This window comes from Leuciscus leuciscus, assembly GCF_965113295.1.
Source record: "Leuciscus leuciscus genome assembly, chromosome: 13".
NCBI lineage: Eukaryota > Metazoa > Chordata > Actinopteri > Cypriniformes > Leuciscidae > Leuciscus > Leuciscus leuciscus.
In genome coordinates, this window is record NC_138737.1 from 41,519,464 (window position 1) to 41,541,805 (window position 22,342).

A 22,342-nucleotide genomic window follows, 5' to 3' on the forward strand; every position below is an offset into this window, starting at 1 on the left:
TTCAGTGGTGCTTCTCGTACTTGCAGATCATGCCGGGCCTTCCGACGATCTGCCGTGGCCCCCAACCGCTCACGAGCACCCTCAAAAGCAACCTGCAACCGATCCTGATGCTCCAGGACCCACCTATGCACACTATCACAGGGAATGCGCATGCGTCGCGTCTGAATGCGTTGTTGTTTTTGGAGCTCTATCGATTTGATTTATAATTCTTGATTTTTCTCTTTAAACTCACAACGAACATTTTCTACTTTTCCTCACTGAGAAGCACTACTGCTCAAACCTCATAGTTACAACGCGGACTGTTGAGCTGACGCGTCTCAAGCCTATTAGTGATCCAACGCTGGATACTCTTAAAGGTACGTCCGTGGATCACGGCTGAACGCGTCTTCTCCACACTCACTTACAAACAAACATTTTTTTTTCGCCTATCGTGCGTTTACTCTACACCCCTACCACTAAAAAAAAAAAACGGATTATATCCAAGACTTCAGTCATAAATTAGTATTAATATTGATAGCATCACTGGTAGCTTCGTTGCTAACTCACTGTCCATCTGTTAAAATGGCGAATATATCAGATGTAAGTAGTCTACCTTTTGGTGCAGGTGAGGACACATTTGAGCTGCACGCACTGCAGTCTGAGCTGGAAGCTGTTGAGAAACAGATCCACGACCTTTTATTGAGACAGGCCGAGCTGAGAGACCGGTGTTTAGCTCTTGAAACATCACGCGCCGATGCACACAAATCAGTGTTTAACGTTACTAACCCGCTGACTCCGACCGCGTCTACTCCGTGCGTTCCTCAGCATCGGTCGCGATCAGCCATGGTCTCGTTCACTCCGGCTCCAACACGCCACCACGAAGCCTGGGTGGTTCCGCAGCGGAAGACGCGAGTCAGGTTTAGACCAAGACTTTCTCCGACCCTCCCGGTTTTCGAGTTATCCACACAAAACCGCTTCTCCCCTCTTCGCGAAACAGAACGCGATGCTGTGATCATCGGCGATTCCATCGTTCGGCACGTACACGCTACGTTAGGTAAAAGTAAGGTGCACAGTCACTGCTTTCCTGGTGCTCGTGTTTCTGAAATCGCTGCTCGCGTTCCCGAGATCCTGAACGGTGACGAGCACGTCGGAACTGTGGTCCTGCGCGCGGGAGTGAACGACATCAGGCTGCGCCAGATGGAGATTCTGAAGAAAGATTTCAGGAATCTGATCGATACGGTACGCAGCACATCGCCTGAAACAACGATCATTGTGTCAGGACCGCTTCCCACGTACCGATTAGGGCATGAAAAGTTCAGCAGATTATTTGCGCTAAATGAATGGTTAATGTCATGGTGCAATGAGCAGAAACTGCTCTTTGTAAATAATTGGAATCTGTTTTGGGAGCGTCCTAGGCTTTTCCGTGCTGATGGTGCTGCCGTTACACCCAAGCAGATTCGGAGCGGATCTTCTGTCGGATAACATCTCCAAAATGTTAAATACCCTTTGACTAGTAACCAAAAGTCCAAATCATAGTCTCTGCTGCACCAATTCAACTGATATAAATACTAGTGTAGAACATTGCATAGAAACCGTGTCTATTCCTCGTTTAGTGAGATCAAATAATAAATCTACTGCAGAATCTAGGAAAAATCTAATTATTATTAAAACAGAAAATGTTGCTATTAGTAAACAAAAACTATTTCTAAAGCTAGGTCTTCTAAACATTAGATCACTCACACCTAAGGCAGTTATTGTAAATGAAATAGTCACAGATAATAGCTTCGATGTACTTTGCCTTACTGAAACCTGGCTTAAACCAAATGATTATTTCGGTCTAAATGAGTCTACTCCATCTGGATACTGTTATAAGCATGAGCCCCGTCTGATCGGTCGTGGCGGCGGTGTTGCAACCATCTATAGAGATATTCTCAATGTTACTCAGAAAATGGGTTATAAGTTTATTTCATTTGAAGTACTTGTACTAAATGTTAAGCTCTTAGATGTTAGAAAAACAGCCCTATTAGCTCTAGCCTTGGCTACCGTATATAGACCGCCAGGGCCTTACGCTGATTTCCTAAAAGAGTTTGCAGATTTTCTCTCAGACCTATTAGTCAATGTCGATAAAGCATTAATTGTTGGAGATTTTAACATACACGTAGATAATCCAAATGATGCGTTAGGGGCTGCGTTTACAGATTTATTAAATTCATTTGGGGTCAAGCAAAACGTCACCGGACCAACTCTTAATCATACACTCGATTTAATTATATCACATGGAACCGATCCAACCGATATAGATATCATTCCACAAAGTGATGATGTCACTGATCACTACATGGTAACTTGCATATTACGTACTGCTGTAATATGTCATGCGGCGTCGCGTTATCAACCAGGCAGAACAATCCTCCCATCCACCATAGATAATTTCTCAAATTGCTTATCTAATCTGTCTCAGCTGCTGCCTGAACCCAAACAAACAGATGAACTAGAAGAACTAACTAGCACTATGAGCACCATTCTCTCTAGAACATTGGATGTGGTTGCACCTATTAAATTAAAAAAGGTCAGAGAGAAAATGAAAGCACCATGGTATAACAATACTACGCATGTTTTAAAGAGAGAAACCCGTATTTAAGAGCGTAAATGGAAACAAACTAATTTAGAGGTCTTTAGAATCGCGTGGAAAGACAGTATGTCACGTTATAAAAAGGCCCTAAAAGCAGCCAGGGCTGAGCACCTCTGCAAACTAATAGAAAACAACCACAACAATCCAAGATTTTTATTTAACACCGTGGCTAGACTAACAAATAAACAGACGTCACCCGAACAAAATATCCCGTTTTTGGGCAGCTAGCCTAGCCTGTCACACTGGTTGGAAGAGGCCACTGTGAGACCGCCTCAATCTTACCTGGGTCTGTGGAGACCCCCTCTGACGAAATGACATGATCCAGGTACTGCACTTCCTGTTTGAAAAAGGCACACTTGGACAATTTGACCTTCAAACCCTCCCTGTGTAACCGGCTTAACACTACCTCCATCCGAGCCAGATGTTGGTCAACTGAAGAGGAAAACACAACAATGTCATCCAGGTAGAGGAGCAGAGACTGGCACTCGTTGGAAGGTGCCGGGGGCATTGCACAACCCGAATGGCATCCTGTTCCATTCAAAGAGACCAAACGGAGTGCAAAAGGCAGTCTTAGATCTGTCCGCCTCAGTGACAGGAACCTGATTGTACCCGCTGGCAAGGTCCATGGTGGAAAACCAACGTGCCACCGCCAGCGAGTCCAATGTTTCCTCAATACGGGGTAGAGGAAAGGCATCCTTCCTGGTCTTAGAATTTAAATGACGGTAGTCTACGCACATGCGTAGACTACCGTCCTTCTTCTTGACCAGGACGATGGGTGAAGCGTAAGGGCTGCAGCTTTCTCTAATTACCTGGGCCTCAAGTAGTTGGTTAATGTGGGCCTTCACAACCTCGTACTAGTGTTGCTTTCGTAAACGAAAATTATGACGAAATATTGTCGTCAACGAACCGTTATCACCTGACGAAAACGAGACGAGACGAGACGTAAATGCTGGTCATGTGACGATGACTAAAATACATGTATAATGCAATATCGTTGACGAATAAAAACGAGACTAAATGTGGTTTACGAAATAAAAACTATGCTAAAATGTCTCTTCATTTTCGTTGACCAAAACGAGACGAGACGAAATGTTATAACGTCACGACGAATGAGAGAGTTGTGCGTGAACCTATATCGGCTTTAAATTCTGGTTTGCGATCTGGTCACCCGATTATCAGCGAATTTAACAATATTACTCCATTAGTTATTCTATTAAAATGTCTCATTGATATTTGACACATTCATAATCATTACTTTTGCCGGTTCTTTGTGACAGCTGTATGTTATTGGCTACGTCACCCGCGGTTACATGAACGCGTCACCGCATCAGCACCAGAACATGGAGATTTTATTTTAGAGAATAATCGCACAACCTATTCGATATTCTATAATTAAATAAACTAATCGAATATCCAAAAATCGTGACTCATCCCTGCATGGAATCTCTTGTTTCTTTTCCCAAATCTTCACTCACGTCTCACCCATTTTCTAAATGGATTATAAACGTTTCTTCATTGGTTCGCTTTTAATAAGGCCTATTATATGCGTATTCTTTACTGTGGTAAAGTAGAAAAACGCTGTAGGACAGATAGCCTACATTTGTACTTGCATGTCAAATAATTTTTTACACAGTTTGTGCTTGTTAGGCCTATATTAGACATAGGTCTTTAGACATTAGTCAAGTTTAGTTGTAAAACGCGTTTCACACGCGCGGGTGATTTTTAGTTTCACTTTCTCTGGCAGCGCAATCTCAAACATAGAACAAAATAAATATATAATTTCTAAATATTTCGCCCTTGTGGACGATAAAATTCGTTCTTCAGACCAATTTACATCAAGTAGAAAACACGAAGATATCATAAAGAGATCGATGGTCTCTTTCCTGCTCGTGTCCCACATCCCTCTCAAAGCGCAGAGTGGTAGGCTATATCACGCGTCTTTGTGTGGAAATATAAAACGAGTTTTTATTTTTAAATTTTTTTTTAAATAACCCCCCAACCACCGCCGGTAGTTGGTCCATTACCGCGGTGGTAAAAAAAAAAAAAAAAAACTGCCACCGTCACAGCCAAAGCTAAATATACTAAATATAATAAGATAACCTTGTTTGCAATTCTATATTGACTAGGGTAAATAGAATTGCATTACTAAAAAGAGACTAAAATACAATTTCCATTGACTAAAACTAGACTAAAATGTCATCAGTTTTCGTCGACTAAAACTAGACTAAAATGTTATCAGTTTTCGTTGACTAAAACTAGACTAAAATGTCATAAGTTTTCGTCGACTAAAACTTGACTAGACTAAAAAGAGTTTGAACGTGACTAAAACTAATAAAAACTAAAATGACAGCTTGACACAAAGACTAGACTAAAACTAAAATTAAAACAGGCCGCCAAAAACAACACTACCTCGTACTCAGAGGGAGGGATGCGCCTATACCGCTGCCGCACAGGGACATCATCCAGCAACGGGATATCATGAGAAATGAGATTGGAACATCCCAGATCTCCCTCATGCATGGAAAACACAGTCAAATACTTTTCAAGAAGTGCCCTCACCTTACCTTGGTCTTCCACTGACAGGACAGATAAATCAATTGACCCAATGTGTTCTGATAACGCGGGAGAAACCAGCACAGCTTGTGTACTCACCCTAGCCGAAACCACCTGAACCTCAGTGACCTCTGGAGGTAATCTAACCACATAAACCTGGTTGACAGTACCTATGACCGTGCTAGCATATAGTACTACATCTGTAGCACCGTGCCAACATTAACCACGGGCACATAAGCTGTACCACGCTCCACTGGCACTAAAGAAGGAGATGCCAACAAACCTGCTGGAAGACCAGCATCGGGTGGCTCAAACAGTACTGTACCACTCGAGTACTGTGCAGAACAGGTCATGGCAACCAATTTCATTGTGCCGCCTGGGATGCGACACGCCCGACGTCCATGCACTTTAACTCGCCCCCTCTGATCCGAGACTGACTGAGAATCAATGTGACAGCAATGTTGTAAAGCCTGGAAAACAGAACTAGGGGCCTGCGACACGACAGGTAAATCGAAAAGACTCATGCCATGCTGGCCAAAGAGTTCCTGGTAGCAGCGGCTCAGGACATTCATGAGCATGACATTCGGGAACCTGAGCACACAAACCACCCGGAGGATCTTTGACCACCAGCACCCCGCAACCTAATACCACTCGCCCGCAAAGCTTAACATCTAGTTCTAGATAGCCGATGTACGGAATTGAGAGGCCATTTGCGGCCCGGAGCTGTAGCCAATGGCATGACCGAAGCTGTTCCTGACCCCAAGATTCAAAATTTGTCAAGAAACAACTCTCTGTAATGGTGGACACCATAGAACCGGTGTCCACCAGGCAAGGTACCTTGACCCCACCCATACCCACGACGAGTTGAGGACAAGTTGACATAAAACGAGACATAAAATCTGAACCAATCAGAAAACCTGAGCCTGTCTTTTCCCCAACCAAACTGTGACCCTGCAGCTCGGCGGGAACTAGTTTCCCGACGATTGTCTAGATGGTGACTGCGCACTCCTCATTAAAGAGGAATCTGCGAGTGCTGGTGGAAAACGAGAAGGTCGCCGCTCCCCATCACAATCTCCGGCATAATGACCAGGTTGTTGACACCTTCTACAAATAATCTGATTAAGCCGAGATGATCGCATTCGGGGTTGGGGATTTTGAATTTGAGCTATGCTTTGAGTCAATTGATTAAATTGTTGTTGCTGTGTTTTCAGCATCTCTCGTAATTCGCCCAATTCAGATGTGGTTGAAACAGTGTTACTACCTGTGTGCTGATGTCCCTGCACTCCATACTGAATGCCATAAGCAGAAGGAACAGACTGGCTTCGACCGCGTGTTCCCCCCGGCACTCCCTCCCGTCCCCAGCAAATAGCTTCACTGCGAACGTCCAACAACGTAGCAGTGGGTTGGCGACGGACTAGCTGCTTTAATTCACGTCGGAGGGCACCATCATTAACATATTCTACGAATTGATCTCGCAGCAAAATTTCCGCATTAGGTATGCCATAAGGCGATTGACATTTTACTTTTTCCAGAAGATTCATCAGAACCAGGGAGAACTCCAATAAGCTCTCCCCATCCTGTTGTCTCCTGGAAAAAAATGACTCCTGAAGAGCAACATACGATTTTGTACAACCATACAAATCACGCAATGCCTGAATAATTTTCTTCGGATCCTCCCTCTCGTCCCTCGACCGATAACGAATCTCCTCCCTTGCTTCTCCCTCCAAATGATCAACTAAGAAAAATGCCTGATCCGTATTAGAGAGATGGCGAAGCCGCATGCAGGCCTGGGCCGCCTCCACCCATTCATCGATGAAAATGCCAGACCTACCATTACATTTTGGACACTTTCTGTCACGAGGAACAAAAACGAATCGCTCTGTTGCACTGGAACCGGTGGGTGGAGGAGGGTCCACAGCTGCAGGTATGGGAGCACTAGATGAACCAGGCTGTACAGCCGGCACTTGCTCCTGTCGCAATCTTTCATTGTCTGCCTTTAATTGGACTACTAATTCGCTTAACTCTCGTAGTTCGTCGTCCATGATTACGAATCACGCAAAATCACTTACCAATATAAATGGAATTACGAAACTCGCAGGGTCTACTCGTCACGCAAACCCACAAAAGAGGGACTGCTGCTGTCTGGTTTCTGCAAAAGAAAAAGAGAAGAGAGAAAAAAATAAATAATCCAAAAACACTAAACCAACAAAACAATACCCACGTCTTTGCACTACACAATAGAGAATCCTGCCAACTACGCCAGATTGTGGCGAGAGCATGGTATTACAGGTAGAAAGAATTCTGACTACGCCACCCGGGGAATTTCGCCCCGGGAAATATAGACAACACTCAAATTATTATTATTAGGTCACTCAGGTTCACTTCTCTCTAATAAGGTAGGCAGAAACGTGGATATGAAAATATACAAATGTTGTATTAATACAGAGTTTAATTTAAAGCAGAAGGAGAAATCACATTAAAAAGGCAACCGATGACTCAATTCCCGCAATGGGCTCGCAAAACAGATGGTTTGGTGCTCCGATTTTAGACACTAATAAGCGTCAGCCTCAAAAGTTCAGTAGACAGTAAATCAATAAAACCAGACAGCAACGATCACCTTCGTCAGTGGGGTGACACGATCTTCTCACAGATGGCAGCGAGGGAGCAACAGGGTTGTAACGTAAACTGTAGCAACAGCAGAAAAGGTAAACGCCACAACCGAGACCAGAGAGTAGCAAGGAGTCAACGGGGCTAGCGCCAGCAAGAAAAACAAATCGCCCGGACGAGAGGGAAAATCCTGAGCCAAATACAAAGAAAAACACCACTAAGATTTATGCCTCAATTGCTAAACGTTCAGCTCGTAACTACAGTTATATGCACAATAACACTTACCGGAAGGGGACGATGCATTCACACAATGTGCTTGTCCTTTCACAGGCACGGGAAATTATGCAATCCGCTGTTCAGCTGGACTACAGGGACACTGCACATAACTCAAAACAATCAACCGATCCTAAACCCCCGAACGAAAACAAACAATATGCTTTCCACAAACAGTTTGCACATACCTGAAAGGCGAGCGGCCAACGAATGCACCCACCACGACAAGCTGAGGGAAACCGGAGGGGAAAGACAGGCTAAACACAACACTAATCGTCAGTCCCGTACATACAAGAAAATAAAAACAAAAATTACTATATGCTAACACACATACATACAGCCACCGTCAACAACGGAAGAAGGAGTCGGATGTGACGCATCCCAGGCTATAGCCAACCAGCTCTTAAATAGGAGGGATTCCCTGCTGATAGGTGCTCACTAATGTCAATCATCTCATTAATTCGGTTACACAAAGTTAGCCTGCCGGAAGTCATTAATTTTCAATGGAAGCTGGCTTTGCTCAGCTGCAAGGAGCGTCAAATCCATCGGCGTCGCATTTTGGGCGTTTTGAGCGTCAATCAGAAAGTTGAAAGTAGCTCAACTTTATGGTAATGAGACGCGGTTCAGCTGCAAGCGCCGCAAGCAGCGGCAAACGCCAGCAACCAATCGGAATATAGACGTCCTTCGCGCTGGCTGATTCCGGAGAAACATACGATGTAAACTTTCGTTCGTACCAAAACATTAGTTCCGAGAAATTGGAGGAGAAGCTGATCATTGCCGTTGCTGGGTTTCCTATCATTATCGGATTAATTGCACAGTTTAACCATCATAGAGTGAAAGTTTATCATTTGCATGTGTTTTTATGTCCTGTCAGTTTAACAGGGCGTGCTTGACAGGGCATACGAACGAGCGGAGCGAGAGAGAGAGAGAGAGAGAGAGAGAGCCCCGGCCGTGCGCGCGCGCACTCACTATTAATAATAATAATAATAATAGCTAATTATTATTTTTTCCTGACCAAATGTGACCAAAACGGTTATAAAAATGCTGTCATTATAAAAGGTTTCTAGTGTCAATGTATTGCTTGTTTTTTTCTGTTTACATTTCATGGTGTGACCAAGCGGCAACATTCTGATCTGAAAAATGAAGCCTACCCGGAAGTGCGAAAAACTGCAATACATCGAAAATCCGCTAGGGCGAAGTCCCAAAAGGGAGCAAATGTCCATAGCCCCCATGTTAAAATGTCAGTTTTCACAGCATAAATTCATGTTTTTACAGGTTGGTCCCATGGACTTTTATTGTATTTTTCGATAGGTTCCGAGTGCCTGACAACCATGAGGGCTGTGAATTTTTTTCTATCTCGTTAGTTTAGATCGTATTTAGATATAAAATGTATGACAATAAGGGCATGGTTAACTTTGATTGACAGCTTGATTGACAGCTGACAAGGCAGCGCCACGGAGAATGACAACATAAGAAGCGCCATTTTTTAATACAGTTGACATATAATACTACTGTTTCTGTATCATGAAATGTAGTTTTAAGAGTTTTTCAGGCGAGAATGTATTTGTTTAAAGCTCAAATCTGTGGTTTATTTATAAAGATTTATGAAAATTGTATCCAGTTGTGAGATCCAGCGATGACCGGGCGCTCGGCGTTCATGTACCCCGCCTGGAACAGCCTTTCCTCGGCTAGTCGTTCTGACGTTTGACGCTGACTCTGACGTCTCTGTAGTGGTTAAACATGAGATATAATTTGTCTTGTGTATATCTAAAGGGCGATTTTTGGTCTTGTAAATCTATAATTTGTTCCCTGGCCAATCGGTTTGGCTGAGGGGAAGTTTCATAAGTTTATAAGCTATTTAACTTTACCATTGTATGGTTAGACTAGATCGAGCGCTGACTTTGTATGTTTGACAGAATTGTTTGCTTTATTTGTAAAGCTTCTTGTACCTTTTACTTATACTTTTATAATAGCTAATATTGATAAAACTGAAATTTAACAAAAAGAGACTGGGTTGAGTTTTGTCATTTTAAAATTTTAATACAACGAATATGATCTGTAATGTTGTTTACTGCAACATCTGTTGTTTAGTACAAATTTGTGCACATTCATTATTCATTTATGCACATATTGCCTGGACCATATTAAAATGTTTAATATTTTTATATTATATTTAAAACGAAAAGAGGCAGGTTTGTGTTTTATATTTTGTTTTGTTTTTTTATAAATAGGCAAACGTTATGTGCAGTGAATATAATCAATACGCGTTGCCTGAACCACATTTGTGTGGCTATAATGTTTAAGATTTCTTTAAATTTGAAAACGAAAAGAGTTAGTATGGTGTTTAACATACTTCGTTGCCTAAATATACACAGAGATAACCGAAGTAGCAGAGCGAGCGAGTGACGTGCGCTGCGTCAGAAGGTGGGCGGGGTTAGGATTTCCCAAGATTTTCCAAGATGGCGCCGCCCATACCCCCCATAAACGGCTTCAAACCCGTTCTTCAGAAAGTCTATGGGTGACGTCACAGACGCTTTGTCCATATTGTTTACAGTCTATGGGTGTGACACAGACTTCCCCGTACTTTTTGACAAGCGTCCTTGACAGGGCGGCCAGAGCTTCTTTGCAGCTCAAGTCGTCGGCGGTGTGAACGTACAGTTAAGGGGGCCGCACACCGGACGCGCAGCTCAGCGCCACGTACGTCTAGGACAACTCTCACCTGAAAATCCGATAACATCAGCAATTTTCTGATTTCTGTAAATAAATATAAAACTAAATGTATATTGTCACAGGTCGGGATGGGCCAAGCCGGACTGCGCCCACCCCTGAACCAGGACCACCCTGAGGAGCGTGTCAGAGACGAGACGGAGACAGAATTTAAAAGAATAACAGTTCTTTTTATTACAGTTAAAAGTAATTTGAATAACCTAAACTAAATCTTCCTTTCTTCTTCCCAGGAATCGAGGCAATGCAGTAGTCTCCGGGGCCCACGCCGGTGCAAGGTTCAGAGGGACCTACGACGAACAGGTGAATTTCCACAGGTGAGTAGACGGTCGGGGCCTTTCCTCTTCCCACGCCGATGTAGGGTTCACAATGGTATGCGATGGACAGGTGAGTTTCCACAAGTGAGTAGATGGTCAGGGCTCTTCCCCTTCTCACACCGGTGCGAGGTTCGCAGCGGCCTGTGAGGGACAGGTGAGTTTCCACGGGTGAGTATGCGGTCGGGGCTGTTCCTCTTCCCACACTGATGCGGGGTTCACAGGGAAGGTCAGGGCTCTGGAGCTGCAGCAGACTCGAAGTCCACAGGCTAAGCGGGCCTTCTTCTGAACAGGCAGTATCGACACTGGGAGCAGAGGATACAGGTTTCACGTGTGTTACCGGGAGATGAACACTTTACCTCAGACAGGTGGACTATAAGGCTGCAGCAGACTCGAAGCCAACAGGCGGAGCAAAGCTTCTTCTAAGACAGACAGAGTCAATACTTCAAGCAGAGGATGCAGTCCTCACATGTAATACAGAGGGATGAACACTTCGCGCCAAACAGGTGGGCTATGGGGCTACAGCAGACTCAAAGTCGCAGGCTGAGCGGAGCTTCTCTAGGACAGACAGGATCAACTTCAACAACAGTATATAGTTCTCACGTGTGTTGCCGGGGACAGATAACTTCTCACCATGCAGATGGGCCTGGGGCTATAGCAGACTCAAAGTCGCAGGCTGAGCGGAGCTTCTCTAGGACAGGCAGAATCAACTTCAACAGCAGTATACAGTCCTCACGTGTGTTGCAGGGGACAGATAACTTCGCACCATGCAGATGGGCTTGGGGCTGTAGCAGACTCAAAGTCGCAGGCTGAGCGGAGCTTCTCTAGGACAGACAGAATCAACTTCAACAGCAGTATACAGTTCTCACGTGTGTTGCAGGGGACAGATAACTTCACACCATGCAGATGGACTTGGGGTTGTAGCAGACTCAAGTCGCAGGCTGAGCGGAGCTTCTCTAGGACAGACAGAATCAACTTAAACAGCAATATACAGTTCTCACGTGTGTTGCAGGGGACAGATAACTTCACACCATGCAGATGGACTTGGGGTTGTAGCAGGCTCAAGTCGCAGGCTGAGTGGAACTTCTCTGAGACAAACAGAATCAACTTCAACAGCAATATACAGTTCTCGCACGTGTTGCGGGGGACAGATAACTTCACACCATGCAGATGGGCTTGGGGTTGTAGCAGACTCAAAGTCGCAGGCTGAGCAGGACTTCTCTAAAACAGACAGAATCAACTTCAACAGCAATATACAATTCTCACGTGTGTTGCAGGGGACAGATAACTTCACGCCATGCAGGTGAGCTTGGGGTTGTAGCAAACTCAAAGTCGCAGGCTGAGCGGAACTTCTCTAAGACAGACAGAATCAACTTCAACAACAGTATACAGTTCTCACGTGTTGCAGGGGACAGATAACTTCACACCGTGCAGGTGGGCTTAGGGCTGTAGCAGACTCAAAGTCAACAGGCTGAGCGGAGCTCCTGCTAAGACAAACAGAATCAAGATTGCAGATAGAGTGTGCAGTCTCACGTGTGTTGCAAGGGGGCGAACCTTCTCACCATACAGGTGGGTTGACAGGCAAGTAGCGAACTTCAGTCAACAGGCTGGACAGAGCTTCTTCTAAGACAGTCAGAATCACTACTTCAAAACAGAGAGGTTAGTTTGACTCACAGATGCTATTCCTTCTAGTCCTCAACAGATGGGGCCGATCGACATTATTAAGCTCCAGTTACTGACAGTAGACCAGCATGGCACGTGGGGAGTGCACGGCAAGAGAGAATAAATCTTCCACACACACACGGCAATTTCACTCCAAACATGCAACGTGAGGGGGGAAACGTCAATTTAAGCACTGCAATCCACTTCAATAAGTGCAGATAAGGCCAGCACTCACCCAGAGGTCTCCGTGTCACAAGCAACGAGCTTCAATGTTGAGAAAGGATGTTTAGAGGTTTTCCTCCACAGACATAGACAGGATTCACATCACCGTTCCAACATGGGGGAAGAGGGTAAGAGATCGAACATGAATCAGTGTAATTCACTCGGTGACGTTTAAATAGCACAATCAAAACACTCCAATCCACCTTAAATTCAGTGTTGAAACATGCAGATAAGAGATCCAATGGTCGATTACTTATCTCTCTCCCTTCCAAACAAACGGGGTGTTTTCACAACTCTTCCACGCTCCTCGAGTCCCCTCCAACAACACTTTCCCTTGCACACCACAATTCTTCTCTGCAACACTCAAATAGAACGACTTCTCACGGGGGAGAACCACCCAACAGTCTCTCTTCACTGGCTTTTTATATCCTTCTCAATGCCCACATGGCTTCGTCATGGCTCTAGATTAATTCCCCACACCTGATGTCGATTTCCTCATCCCGGTTGGCAAGGCAACAGATACACATTTACACGGGGGGTGGTGTGTCCTTGTTATTGTACCGGAGGGGACACAATTTCGGCGAACTTTAGTTCCGCCCTCTCATTTGTCACACCGTGACATACCCCCCCGCCAAACCGTTCTAGTCCCGAGAACGGGAGCCGGACACCCAGTCTCCATATCTAGCTGGGGACTGACCTCGGTTCTTCCGCTGGGAACGCCTGGGTGGAGAAATAGGCTCTTCAGGCCGTGGCTCTATGCCTAGTCCCCTCGGGACCACTGCCCATCCCACCAACTGGGGCATCCATGCTGTTTCACCGGGGGGCTTTTCGGCAGCAGGAGTCGGATAGTTCGGACAGGGGCGAATCAGGTTGCGATGCAACACCCGCTCCGGACCGGCACATGGATTTTGCCGTATTTTGCAATATTGACACACAATATTGCAGCACATGGATTTTGAACACGGTCCTGAGCCGCCGCGGACAGACGCCGAAAGGCGCCGCCGGTGTGTGTACTCTCATAGAGAATAATGTGTTCGAATTTAAAAGACGTGGCGCTGCGCGTCCGGTGTGCGACCCCCTTTAGCGTGTGTATCGGTGTGTGTGGGCGGGAGGGTGCATATTAGCGAGTTCAACTTCAGACCAAACTAGAGTAACGACGAGACGAGATGAATCCTCTGCGCTCCGGTCTGCAACGCTCTGAAAGCTGCCACGGTTCACACCAATGCAACGAGACAGTGCGGTGCATCATCTTGATAGCACAACGACTCTTTGTACTTCTGTCCAACTTCCGACTTTTCGGCTATTTTTTGTAGCTGGATATATATAATTTGTTGCGTCTAAATATGAATGAGGATACGGTTATTGATAAATCGAATTGTTATTGTTGTGCTTCAGCCCCCCTAAAATAGGCCTAACGACGTCCCTGTATAATGAAATAGGAGCAGAATAAATGTAGTCATTCTTATCTAAATCTCATGATGATTTGTGTAAGAATGGAAAAAATACATACATGTTTTATGAAAGCGTCCCAGTGCTGAACGTTGATTATGAGCAGAAATATCAGTCCTGTTTTCCAATCATACACGTTTCATTCATTCACAGCACTTTGTTTGACTAGTCTTTTAACTCTTTACTGAAAATAATGTCAGAGTCCGTTAGAATAAAATCAAATGTTTACAATTTATTATGTCAGGTAAATGTATCATGTAAATTACATAATCAGTTCAAAGATAATAAATACAAAACATCAAATGCTCTGGAATACTAAAGAGAAAAGATGCAAACCAACATTAGGAAATACATGATTCTGAGAGTCTTGGCCACTCTCAGTCTCACGGGCCAATTTTTCTACAAATCGCCCCGAGTCTTTTGTTGCATTTCATTATATAGCCAGACCAAGACAGAAACTCCTTTTCACATGGAAACATTTGCTAACAATGTGAATTTGCATTCAGAGTTGACACCTTTTGGGAGCAGGATGCCATTTGCCTGGAAGACACACCCTCCTTTGTGTGCATGTTATCTCTAAACTCTTAAAAACTTTATTACCTTGTAGCGAATCAGCTCAAATGAGGGGAATAAATAATTCATAATTAATCATACTGGTTATGATTAATTATTACCTACACATTTTAAAATCGCCCAAAAAGGGAATACATAGCCCATATATTTGTATCTCTATACATAGATAACTAACTACAACGAATTATAATCAATTATGAATATACAGATAGGCTATGGATCAAATTTAAGAATAGGCCTAAGCTTTAACAGAATTAATTTCACATCGAATAATCCATTCGTCCGCCGAACCGACCGTACGATCGGTTGATCTTCTTATCAACTCTCAAGAAGGATTATTCTTCCTATAAACTCTCAAGAAAGGCTATGCTTCTGGTCATGAAGAATAACTTTCCTGTTCTATAAAGGCCCGTACACACTGGGACGAATTTCGCGCGTGATATTCGCCGACGTTTAACGCCTCGTGACTAAACAAAGGGCGCCAATGTGAGTGTGCACACCGACGCGAAACCGACCAATGAGATTGGCACTTTTGCTCACGTGTCTGGAGCTTCTGAAGTTACAGTAAAACACAACTTGGGGGCGCTCAAACACAAAACGGTCTTGCCGAGCACACATACGTAACAGCGAAGAAGATATACGCCAAGTAGCGTCTACACTGCCCATAGACACTGCCGGGAAGAAATAAGACGAGGAAGATGCAAGGCAAGATGAATGTAGAGCTGCTGGTCTCGTTGGTGTCGGAATAAAGAACTATATGACAAACGCGACAGCGACTACAAAAATCTTGATAAAAGAGAACTGTTATGGAGTGGTATTGCAGAGTATATACTGTTATGGAATGGTATTGTATTTCTGTTTTACATTAAGCGCCATCTAATGTCAGGGAATGAATTTGCATGTTCACTCGGCTCATCGTCAGCGAAAATCGCTTGGGTGTGAACACAAAAAACGTGTTGAAAAATGCTGGCGAATAACACGCGCCGATATTCGTCCCGGTGTGTACGGGCCTTAAGATTACTAACTAAAGTAGCCTACTCAACAATATAAAGCTTGTAGCTTAAGATCACACATTTAAGAGACTTTGTTCGGTGAGCAGCAGACAGAGACAATCAAGCGTATAATGGGTTTTAATAAATGAAACTATAAAAACACACAACTATATTTACACAAAGAACATATAGAAACAGAATAACGAAAGTAAAGAAAGAAAGAAAGAGCAGATCACAGAATGGCAAAATATCACAAACAGTTAACCTTTGAGAGCCAGCAAAGAATCAAATCACCTTAAAGCAGGGGTAGACAATCTTAAATGCATTTAAATTTCGAGAGAAATAATACGTGCATGGATCTTTGGTGTTGAGCAAGAATGCGTGTGTGTGAATGTCCTTCCTTGGTGTGTCCGTTAGATTGAAGCGTTCTTTCGGTTCTTCCGAGCGCGTGTCATTAGCGGGAAGATCAAACGGTTTACTTGTAAGCAAAGTTGCCAGAAACTCAGGCTAAGTCCTTTTCACTCGTAGATAGAAATGAATGAGCATGAGACTAAAACAAGGCAAGACATAAAACAAAACTCGGAGAGAGGACAAACTTAGAGAGACAAAACAAACTTGTAAAGAGAGAAAAGAAAAAGCAAAGGAAAAGCAAAAAGCGAAAAAAAACTTGAAGCACTACATGATGGCGGTGCATACCCCCTGGGGTATACCCCCTCCTTTAAGGAGATCGTAGTCCACACCTTTACTGGGTGAACCGACCAATAGAATTCAGAATTCAGAGTTTCTTTGTCTCCTCTTGACAGCCTAATTTGCATGGTTTATGGTAGAATTCGTAGTTTCTACTCCAAAAGATGGTAAACACAGTATAGTACATTTTATTGTAGCCCACTATATATATTTAGCTTAGGCAAACCAAGAGGTTTAATTCGGTACCCAGATCAATATGTCTGGAAGATACAAATGTAGAGATACATTCTTATTCTTTAAAATAAGCACTGAGAGTTCAACTAACACAACTAGAAAGTCATAACTAGGCTAATATGAGGGGGCAAACATACATGCATACAGGAATATATCATATACATATTGGAATTACTTATATTCTGAGTTAAATGCAAAGAATGTTTGCGTATGTGTATTGGGCTCTCCCTGCCACCTGGACTTCTTGCTTGCCGAGAAAGGGGAGTTGAACTGATTACGATCTGTTTGAAGCTCACGACGGAGCTTGGAGGTGATTCTGTTTAATTTCCACCAGGCCACAAACGTGTCAAAGGGAGCAATTCGATCCAGACTCATTGGCGCTAAGCTGTGATTTACATGAAATGAGTCAATAGGTTAAAAGCTTTCTGAATCTTAGAATGAGTAAGTCATTGTGATTTCATCCATACGCTTCAACCTTTTGGTTTACTTCTTTGGGAATGAGTCCTTTGTACCACTCGCACTGAGACATTTCAAATGATACCAAACATGTGTAATACTGTCACGGTTCATGAATCGGCTGTCTCAATTCTGATGTGTGTGTGTGTGTGTATGTGTCTGTATGTGGGCGTGGTTACTCATTGTAGTGATTAGTGTTGCCAGCTGTTATCAATCCCCGTTCCCTTTATATGTGCAGTAATTCCCATCTCATGTTGTCAGATCGTTGTGGTTTCCCCGGTGTCGTGTCCTGTTCCCGTGTGGCTCTCTGTTTCCCTGCTGTGGCTTTCGTCGTGTGGATTCGTTGTGTTCCGTCACCTCGTCTGGATGTTCCACTGGTTCCTGGTTTCCTGAGCACGCTTCACTTCACCACCACCGGAGGCCATCGAAGTCCCTGTGCCACAATCGTCATCTGAGTGTGTTTTCCCCGACCTGTGTTTGTGCGTTTCTGACCATTAATAAACGCCTTTTACTTGCAATTGTATCCGTTCTGATTTCCTCACAGAACGATCTGACCTAATATGGATGCAGCAAGCGAGGCTCGTCTGAGTGAATTAATCTCCCATAGCATCACGCGTATGGATCAACAAGAGGAGAGCATATCTAACACAGGTCGTGCGGTCCAAGCACTCGTGGCACAGGTGTCCGAGCTCACCCAACAGTTACAACATCTACGAGCTCCCACTGCGCCGCCCACACCGCCCGTTCCCCCACCACCAGCACCAGCGGCAGAGAATCAACCTGAGCCTCGTCTACCCACACCGGAAGGGTATTCTGGTGAGCCTGAATTCTGCAGAGCTTTTCTTACGAGATGTTCCATGCATTTTGCCTTACAGCCGCGCACCTTTCATAGTGAATCCTCCAAGGTGGCGTTTGTACTGACACTGCTGTCAGGAAGGGCATCTCTCTGGGGAACGGCGGTGTGGGAGAATAAGGACGACTGCTGCACCTCGTTCCAGGCACTCTCCGAGGAGATGAGGAGGGTTTTCGATCGCGCAGTGGCGGGTAAGGAGGCGGCCAGATTACTCGCCGATCTGCGTCAAGGTGAAGGCTCGGTGTCGGATTACTCCATCCGTTTCCGCACCCTGGCCGCAGAGTGCCATTGGAACGAGGAGGCGCAGTGGGACAGATTCCTGCATGGGCTGGCTGACCGCGTTCTTAGAGAAATCTACGTTTTGGACCTCCCTGAGACACTTAATGGACTGGTGGAGCTGGCGTTAAGAGTGGACGCTCGCCTGAATCGTGTGACTGGACTGACACGTCCTAATCGTCTCCAGCACAGCGCGGAGGACCACCAGCCCAGTGGAGCGAGTGCGGTCAGCCCTGTTTCCGACCACGAGCCCATGCAGGTAGGGAGAGCTCGGCTTTCCCGGGAGGAGAGGGAAAGGCGGAGATCCCAAGGACTCTGTCTGTACTGCGGCCGGGCTGGTCACTTTATCCATTCATGTCCGGTAAAAGAGCAAGCCCGATAGTAAGTATGAGGCTACTATCGGGTGGGATCTCCGCCGAGAAGACCTCATCACCATCATCGACCCTCCTCCCGGTAAGACTGAGATGGCCAACGTCCACACACAGCACTCAAGCACTACTGGATTCGGAAGCGGAAGGTAATTTCATGGACTTCAAACTTGCACTCAAACTTCAGATTCCCATCACTCCCCTTCCGCACAAGATAACCGTCAACGCACTCAATGGACAGGAACTTCCCCGGATTACTCATGCTACCGAGATCATCACTCTCATCACTTCTGGCAATCACACCGAACGCATATCATTTCTCCTCATGGACTCACCACTTGCACCAGTGGTTCTGGGACACCCGTGGCTTACCCGACACAATCCTCGGGTCGACTGGCGCACTAACACTATTTCCACATGGAGTAACCACTGTCATGAGTCCTGTTTGATGTCGGCTTGTTCTTCTGTGTCTGGTTCTGTGTTTCAGAGTGAGGCAGCGGATTTATCTAACGTGCCCACGGAGTACCTCGACCTGAAGGAGGTGTTCAGTAAGTCTCGTGCTGCTTCTCTTCCTCCGCATCGTTCCTATGACTGTGCGATAGATCTACTGCCAGGTAAATCTCCGCCTAAAGGCAAACTTTACTCTCTTTCTGTTCCCGAGAAGGAGGCCATGGAGAAATATATTTCTGATTCTCTGGCCTCTGGGTTCATCCAGCCTTCCTCTTCTCCTGCGGGGGCGGGGTTCTTTTTCGTTGGGAAGAAGGATGGTTCTCTGCGACCTTGTATTGATTACCGAGAGCTGAACAACATCACGGTAAAGAATTCTTATCCTTTGCCGTTGATGTCTTCAGCTTTCGAGAGGTTGCAGGGAGCATCCATTTTCACGAAACTGGACTTACGCAATGCATATCATTTGGTTCGCATCAGGAAGGGGGATGAATGGAAAACCGCTTTTAATACCCCTAGGGGGCACTTTGAATATTTGGTTATGCCTTTCGGGCTTTCCAACAGCCCAGCGATTTTCCAGGCACTCGTGAATGACGTGTTGAGAGACATGGTAGATCAATTCATATATGTTTACCTGGATGACATTTTGATTTTTTCCTCGTCTCTCCAGGAACACGTTCAACACGTCAGACGAGTGCTCCAGAGACTATTAGAGAATGGGCTTTTTGTCAAGGCGGAGAAGTGCGCGTTTCATGCACAGTCTGTTCCCTTCCTAGGGTACATCATCTCTTCTGAGGGAGTGCGCATGGATCCTGACAAGGTTAAGGCTGTGGTAGATTGGCCAAGTCCAGATTCCCGTAAGGCCCTACAGCGGTTTCTGGGGTTCGCCAATTTTTACCGGCGTTTCATTCGTAATTTCAGCCAACTAGTCGCACCTCTGACTGCCTTGACCTCCCCCCGAACGACGTTCAGGTGGTCGAACACTGCCGAGGCAGTGTTCAACAACCTCAAAAGTCGCTTCGTTTCGGCTCCCATTCTGGTCACCCCTGATCCCACACGTCAGTTCATGGTGGAGGTCGACGCGTCAGAGGTAGGAGTAGGAGCAGTGCTTTCACAACGCGCTTCCTCAGATGACAAGATGCATCCCTGCGCGTTTTTTTCTCATCGACTATCGCCTGCCGAACGTAATTATGACATTGGTAACAGAGAGTTGTTGGCAGTAAAGTTAGCGTTGGAGGAGTGGCGTCATTGGTTAGAGGGTTCGGGGGTACCCTTTATCGTTTGGACCGATCATAAGAATCTGGAATACATCAGATCTGCTAAAAGACTCAACTCCAGGCAGGCTCGGTGGGCTCTTTTTTTCGGACGTTTTGATTTTGTTCTCTCGTACCGCCCGGGTTCCAAAAACATCAAACCCGACTCTTTATCTCGTATTTTTTATCCATCCGAACGCCCGGTGACTCCCGAGTGTATTTTACCTGAGAAAGTTGTCATCTCCACTCTGGTATGGGAGGTCGAATCGAGGGTCAAGACAGCCCTAGAAGGGGTAACGCCTCCGCCTGGTTGCCCACCGGGTCGTTTGTTTGTTCCGGAGGGGTTACGGTCCGACGTTATTCGATGGGGTCATTGCTCCAACGTGGCTTGTCATCCAGGAGTGACTCGTACCAGTTTTTTAGTTAAGCAACGATTCTGGTGGCCATTAATGGCTCGCGACATTCACGATTTTGTGTTGGCTTGTTCAGTCTGTGCCACTGGTAAGACATCTAACCAACCCCCAGATGGGTTACTTCGACCGCTGTCTGTCCCTTCGAGACCCTGGTCCCATATCGCTCTAGATTTTGTCACCGCCCTCCTGCCTTCCAATGGCATGACGGTTGTTTTAACCGTAGTGGACCGGTTCTCGAAGGCGGCACATTTCATCCCCTTGCCCAAATTACCTTCAGCCAAGGAGACAGCGGTCGCAGTCATAGATCACGTCTTTCGGTTACATGGCCTCCCGATGGACGTGGTCTCTGACAGGGGTTCCCAATTCGTATCCAAATTTTGCCGAGAATTTAGTAAATTACTGGGGGCCACGGTCAGTCTGTCCTCGGGCTATCATCCCCAGAGCAATGGCCAGTCTGAACGAGCCAATCAGGACCTCGAGAGAATGTTGCGATGTTTGGTTGCCAAGAATCCGTCGTCCTGGAGCCAACAGCTTTCTATGGTGGAGTACGCCCACAATTCGTTACCAGTGTCATCCACGGGCCTCTCGCCATTTAAGTGTAGTTTAGGTTACCAGCCACCAATTTTTCCGAGTCTGGAATCCGAAGTCGCGGTCCCCTCCGCTCACGCATTCGTCCAGAGGTGCCGCCGTACTTGGACTAGAGCCCGTGAGACTCTACTCCAAGCAGGGGGGCGCATGAAGGCCAAGGCCGACCGCCACCGGTCAAAGCCTCCCGTCTACGTCGTGGGTCAAAAAGTGTGGCTTTCAACCAAGAATATTCCGCTCCGCTCCGTGTCTAACAAGTTAGTTCCCAAATTCATTGGCCCGTTTCCTGTCACCAAGATTATTAGTCCGGTGACAGTCCGACTCAAACTCCCTCCTGCGTACAGGAGAATTCACCCCGCCTTCCATGTGTCCAAAGTCAAGCCCGTGTTTTATTCTCACATTAATCCGCCTGCCCCGGTTCCCCCCCCCGCCGCGACTCGTAGATGGGGAACTTACTTATTCGGTTCGTCGTATTCTGGATTCGAGACGGAGGGGACGCGGATTTCAGTACTTGGTGGACTGGGAGGGTTACGGTCCAGAGGAGAGAAGTTGGGTACCTGCTAGAGACATTCTGGATCACTCCCTTATCGATGATTACAATCGACAGGTAAGGTTATCTGGGAACGCCAGGAGGCGTTCCTAGGGGAAGGGGTACTGTCACGGTTCATGAATCGGCTGTCTCAATTCTGATGTGTGTGTGTGTGTGTGTCTGTATGTGGGCGTGGTTACTCATTGTAGTGATTAGTGTTGCCAGCTGTTATCAATCCCCGTTCCCTTTATATGTGCAGTA

The 22,342-nt window shown here is 45.6% G+C and overlaps 1 long non-coding RNA gene across 2 annotated transcripts; it reads right to left on the bottom strand.

The window, feature by feature from the left end:
* Positions 1-10,834: 10,834 nt before the first annotated feature.
* LOC309512034 lies at positions 10,835-13,586 on the bottom strand. 2 transcript variants are annotated; one of them, XR_014210860.1, is made up of 3 exons: positions 12,482-13,586; positions 11,819-11,906; positions 10,835-11,387 (listed from the first exon to the last, which is right to left on the bottom strand). It is a non-coding gene; the product is annotated as an uncharacterized lncRNA (long non-coding RNA). The 2 variants fall into 2 exon arrangements; XR_014210861.1 differs by lacking the exon at positions 11,819-11,906 and adding an exon at positions 11,952-12,038.
* Between the last annotated feature and the right edge of the window lie 8,756 nt (positions 13,587-22,342).